This window comes from Nomascus leucogenys, chromosome 3, assembly GCF_006542625.1.
Source record: "Nomascus leucogenys isolate Asia chromosome 3, Asia_NLE_v1, whole genome shotgun sequence".
Taxonomy (NCBI): Eukaryota; Metazoa; Chordata; class Mammalia; order Primates; family Hylobatidae; genus Nomascus; species Nomascus leucogenys.
This window is the reverse complement of record NC_044383.1, coordinates 72424728-72431125: the sequence shown is the minus strand read 5'-3', so window position 1 is coordinate 72431125 and position 6398 is coordinate 72424728.

Below are 6398 nucleotides of genomic sequence, written 5' to 3'. Positions count from 1 at the left end.
TACTCTGAGCTACGAGAGGAAATTCAAAACAATAGCAAAGAAGTTGAAAACTTTGAAAAAAAATTAGAAGAATGAATAACTAGAATAACCAATGGAGAGAAGGGTTGAAAGGAGCTGATGGAGCTGAAAGCCAAGTTTCGAGAACTACGCGAAGTTTGCAGAAGCCTCAGTAGCAGATGCGATCAACTGGAAGAAAGGGTATCGCTGATGGAAGATGAAATGAATGAAATGAAGAGAGAAGGGAAGTTTAGAGAAAAAAGAATAAAAAGAAATGAACAAAGCCTCCAAGAAATTTGGGACTATGTGAAAAGACCAAACCTACGTCTGATTGGTGTACCTGAAAATGATGGGGAGAATGGAACCAAGTTGGAAAACACTCTGCAAGATATTATCCAGGAGAACTTCCCCAATCTAGCAAAGCAGGCCAGCATTCAGATTCAGGAAATACAGAGAACGCCACAAAGATACTCCTCGAGAAGGGCAACTCCAAGACACATAATTGTCAGATTCACCAAAGTTGAAATGAAGGAAAAAATGTTAAGGGCAGCCAGAGAGAAAGGTCGGGTTACCCACAAAGGGAAGCCCATCAGACTAACAGCTGATCTCTCAGCAGAAACTCTACAAGCCAGAAGAGAGTGGGGGCCGATATTCACCATTCTTAAAGAAAAGAATTTTCAACCCAGAATTTCCTATCCCGCCAAACTAAGCTTCATAAGTGAAGGAGAAATAAAATACTTTACAGATAAGCAAACGATGAGTGATTTTGTCACCACCAGGCCTACCTTAAAAGAGCTCCTGAAGGAAGCACTAAACATGGAAAGGAACGACCGGCACCAGCCACTGCAAAAACATGCCAAACTGTAAAGACCATCGGGGTTAGGAAGAAAGTATAGCAACTAACGAGCAAAATAACCAACTAACATCATAATGACAGGATCAGATTCACACATAACAATATTAACGTTAAATGTAAATGGGCTAAATGCTCCAACCAAAAGACACAGACTGGCAAACTGGATAAGGAGTCAGGACCCATCAGTGTGCTGTATTCAGGAAACCCATCTCACGTGCAGAGACACACATAGACTCAAAATAAAGGGATGGAGGAAGATCTATCAAGCAACTGGAAAACAACAAAAGGCAGGGGTTGCAATCCTAGTCTCTGATAAAATAGACTTTAAACCAACAAAGATCAAAAGAGACAAAGAAGGCCATTACATAATGGTAAAGGGATCAATTCAACAAGAAGAGCTAACTATCCTAAATATATATGCACCCAACACAGGAGCACCCAGATTCATAAAGCAAGTCCTGAGTGACCTACAAAGGGACTTAAACTCCCACACAATAATAATGGGAGATTTTAACACCCCACTGTCAGCATTAGACAGATCAATGAGACAGAAAGTTAACAAGGATATTCAGGAATTGAACTCAGCTCTACATAAAGTGGACCTAATAGACATCTACAGAACTCTCCACCCCAAGTCAACAGAATATACATTTTTTTCAGCACCACACCACACCTATTCCAAAATTGACCACATAGTTGGAAGTAAAGCTCTCCTCAGCAAATGTAAAAGAACAGAAATTATAACAAACTGTCTGTCAGACCACAGTGCAATCAAACTAGAACTAAGGATTAAGAAACTCACTCAAAACCGCTCAACTACATGGAAACTGAACAACCTGCTCCTGAATGACTATTGGGTACATAATGAAATGAAGGCAGAAATAAAGATGTTCTTTGAAACCAATGAGAACAAAGACACAACATACCAGAATCTCTGGGACACGTTCAAAGCAGTGTGTAGAGGGAAATTTATAGCACTAAATGCCCACAAGAGAAAGCAGGAAAGATCCAAAATTGACACCCTAACATCACAATTAAAAGAACTAGAAAAGTAAGAGCAAACACATTCAAAAGCTAGCAGAAGGCTAGAAATAACTAAAATCAGAGCAGAACTGAAGGAAATAGAGACACAAAAAACCCTTCAAGAAATTAATGAATCCAGGAGCTGGTTTTTTGAAAAGATCAACAAAATTGATGGACCGCTAGCAAGACTAATAAAGAAGAAAAGAGAGAAGAATCAAATAGATGCAATAAAAAACGAAAAAGGGGATATCTCCACCGATCCCACAGAAATACAATCTACCATCAGAGAATACTACAAACACCTCTATGCAAATAAACTAGAAAATCTAGAAGAAATGGATAAATTCCTCGACAAATACACCCTCCCAAGACTAAACCAGGAAGAAGTTGAATCTCTGAATAGACCAATAAGAGGTTCTGAAATTGTGGCAATAATCAATAGCTTACCAACGAAAAAGAGCCCAGGACCTGATGGATTCACAGCTGAATTCTACCAGAGGTACAAGGAGGAACTGGTACCATTCCTTCTGAAACTATTCCAATCGATAGAAAAAGAGGGAATCATCCCTAACACATTTTACAAAGCCAGCATTGTCCTGATACCAAAACCTGGCAGAGACTTAAGCAAAAAAGAGAATTTCAGACAAATATCCTTGATGAACATTGATGCAAAAATCCTCAATAAAATACTGGCAAACCGAATCCAGCAGCACATCAAAAAGCTTATCCACCATGATCAAGTGGGCTTCATCCCTGGGATGCAAGGCTGCTTCAACATATGCAAATCAATAAATGTAATCCAGCATATAAACAGAACCAAAGACAAAAACCACATGATTATCTCAACAGATGCAGAAAAGGCCTTTGACAAAATTCAACAACCCTTCATGCTAAAAACTCTCAATAAATTAGGTATTGATGGGACGTATCTCAAAATAATAAGAGCTATCTATGACAAACCCACAGCCAATATCATACTGAATGGGCAAAAACTGGAAGCATTCCCTCTGAAAACTGGCACAAGACAGGGATGCCCTCTCTCACCGCTCCTATTCAACATAGTGCTGGAAGTTCTGGCCAGAGCAATCAGGCAGGAGAAGGAAATAAAGGGTATTCAATTAGGAAAAGAGGAAGTCAAATTGTCCCTGTTTGCAGATGACATGATTGTATATCTAGAAAACCCCATTGTCTCAGCCCAAAATCTCCTTAAGCTGATTAGCAACTTCAGCAAAGTCTCAGGATACAAAATTAATGTACAAAAATCACAAGCATTCTTGTACACCAATCACAGACAAACAGAGAGCCAAATCATGAGTGAACTCCCATTCACAATTGCTTCAAAGAGAATAAAATACCTAGGAATCCAACTTACAAGGGATGTGAAGGACCTCTTCAAGGAGAACTACAAACCACTGCTCAATGAAATAAAAGAGGATACAAACAAATGGAAGAACATTCCATGCTCATGGGTTGGAAGAATCAATATCGTGAAAATGGCCATACTGCCCAAGGTAATTTATAGATTCAATGCCATCCCCATCAAGCTACCAATGACTTTCTTCACAGAATTGGAAAAGACTACTTTAAAGTTCATATGGAACCAAAAAAGAGCCCGCATCACCAAGTCAATCCTAAGCCAAAAGAACAAAGCTGGAGGCATCATGCTACCTGACTTTAAACTATACTACAAGGCTACAGTAACCAAAACAGCATGGTACTGGTACCACAACAGAGACGTAGATCAATGGAACAGAACAGAGCCCTCAGAAATGATGCCGCATAGCTACAACTATCTGATCTTTGACAAACCTGACAAAAACAAGAAATGGGGAAAGGATTCCCTATTTAATAAATGGTGCTGGGAAAACTGGCTAGCCATATGTAGAAAGCTGCAACTGGATCCCTTCCTTACACCTTATACAAAAATTAATTCAAGATGGATTAAAGACTTATATGTTAGACCTAAAACCATTAAAATCCTACAAGAAAACCTAGGCAATACCATTCAGGACATAGGCATGGGCAAGGACTTCATGTCTAAAACACCAAAAGCAATGGCAACAAAAGCCAAAATCGACAAATGGGATCTCATTAAACTAAAGAGCTTCTGCACAGCAAAAGAAACTATCATCAGAGTGAACAGGCAACCTACAGAATGGGAGAAAATTTTTGCAACCTACTCATCTGACAAAGGGCTAATATCCAGAATCTACAATGAACTCAAACAAATTTACAAGAAACAAACAAACAACCACATCAAAAAGTGGGCAGAGGACATGAACAGACACTTCTCAAAAGAAGACATTTATGCAGCCAAAAAACACATGAAGAAATGCTCATCATCACTGGCCATCAGAGAAATGCCAATCAAAACCACAGTGAGATACCATCTCACACCAGTTAGAATGGCCATCATTAAAAAATCAGGAAACAACAGGTGCTGGAGAGGATGTGGAGAAATAGGAACACTTTTACACTGTTGGTGGGACTGTAAACTAGTTCAACCATTGTGGAAGTCAGTGTGGCGATTCCTCAGGGATCTAGAACTAGAAATACCATCTGACCCAGCCATCCCATTACTGGGTATATACCCAAAGGACTATAAATCATGCTGCTATAAAGACACATGCACACATATGTTTATTGCGGCACTATTCACAATAGCAAAGAGTTGGAACCAACCCAAATGTCCAACAACGATAGACTGGATTAAGAAAATGTGGCACATATACACCATGGAATACTATGCAGCCATAAAAAATGGTGAGTTCGTGTCCTTTGTAGGGACATGGATGAAACTGGAAAACATCATTCTCAGTAAACTATCGCAAGGACAAAAAACCAAACACCGCATGTTCTCACTCATAGGTGGGAATTGAACAATGAGAACTCATGGACACAGGAAGGGGATCATCACACTCCAGGGACTGTTGTGGGGTGGGGGGAGGGGGGAGGGACAGCATTAGGAGATACACCTAATGCTAAATGACGAGTTAATGGGTGCAGGAAATCAACATGGCACATGGATACATATGTAACAAACCTGCACATTGTGCACATGTACCCTAAAACCCTAAAGTATAATAAAAAATAAAAAAAATAAAAAAATAAAAAAATAAAAAAAAAGAAAACAGGGTCTGGACTGGACTTCCAGCAAACCCCAACAGAGCTGCAGCTGAGGGTCTTGACTGTTAGAAGGAAAACTAACAAACACAAAGGACATCCACACCAAAAACCCAACTGTACTTCACTATCATCAAAGACCAAAGGTAGATAAAACCACAGAGATGGGGAAAAAACAGAGCACAAAAACTGGAAACTCTAAAAATCAGAGCACCTCTCCTCCAAAGGAATGCAGCTCCTCACCAGCAATGGAACAAGGCTGGACAGAGAATGACTTTGACGAGTTGGGAGAAGAAGGCTTCAGATGATCAAACTACTCTGAGCTACAGAAGGAAGTTCGAACCAATGGCAAAAAAGTTAAAAACTTTGAAAAATATTAGACGAATGGCTAACTGGAATAACCAAAGCAGAGAAGTCCTTAAAGGACCCGATGGAGCTGAAAACCAAGGCACGAGAACAATGTGATGAATGCACAAACCTCAGTAACCAATGTGATCAACTGGAAGAAAAGGGTATCGGTGATGGAAGATGAAATGAATGAAATGAAGTGAGAAGAGAAGTTTAGAGAAAAAGGAGTAAAAAGAAACAGGCAAAGCCTCCAAGAAATATGGGAATATGTGAAGAGACCAAATCTACGTCTGATTGGTGTACCTGAAAGTGACAGGGAGAATGGAACAAAGTTGGAAAACACTCTGCAGGAGATTATCCAGGAGAACTTCCCCAATCTAGCAAGGCAAGCCAGCATTCAAATTCAGGAAATACAGAGAATGCCACAAAGATACTCCTCGAGAAGAGCAACTCCAAGACACATAATTTTCAGATTCACCAAAGTTGAAATGAAGGAAAAAATGTTAAGGACAGCCAGAGAGAAAGGTCGGGTCACACACAAAAGGAAGCCCATCACACTAACAGCTGATCTCTTGGCAGAAACTCTACAAGCCAGAAGAGAGTGGGGGCCAATATTCAACCTTCTTAAAGAAAAGAATTTTCAACCCAGAATTTCATATCCAGCCAAACTCAGCTTTGTAAGTGAAGGAGAAATAAAATCCTTCACAGACAAGCAAATGCTGAGAGATTTTGTCACCACCAGGCCTGCCCTACAAGAGCTTCTGAAGGAAGCACTAAACATGGAAAGGAACAACCAGTACTAGCCACTGCAAAAACATGCCAAATTGTAAAGACCATCGAGACTAGGAAGAAACTGCAACAATTAACAAGCAAAATAACCAGCTAACATCATAATGACAGGATCAAATTCACACATAACAATACTAACCTTAAATGTAAATGGGATAAATGCTCCAATTAAAAGGCACAGACTGGCAAATATGATAGAGTCAAGACCCATCTGTGTGCTGTATTCAGGAAACCCATCTCATGTGCAGAGACACACATAGGC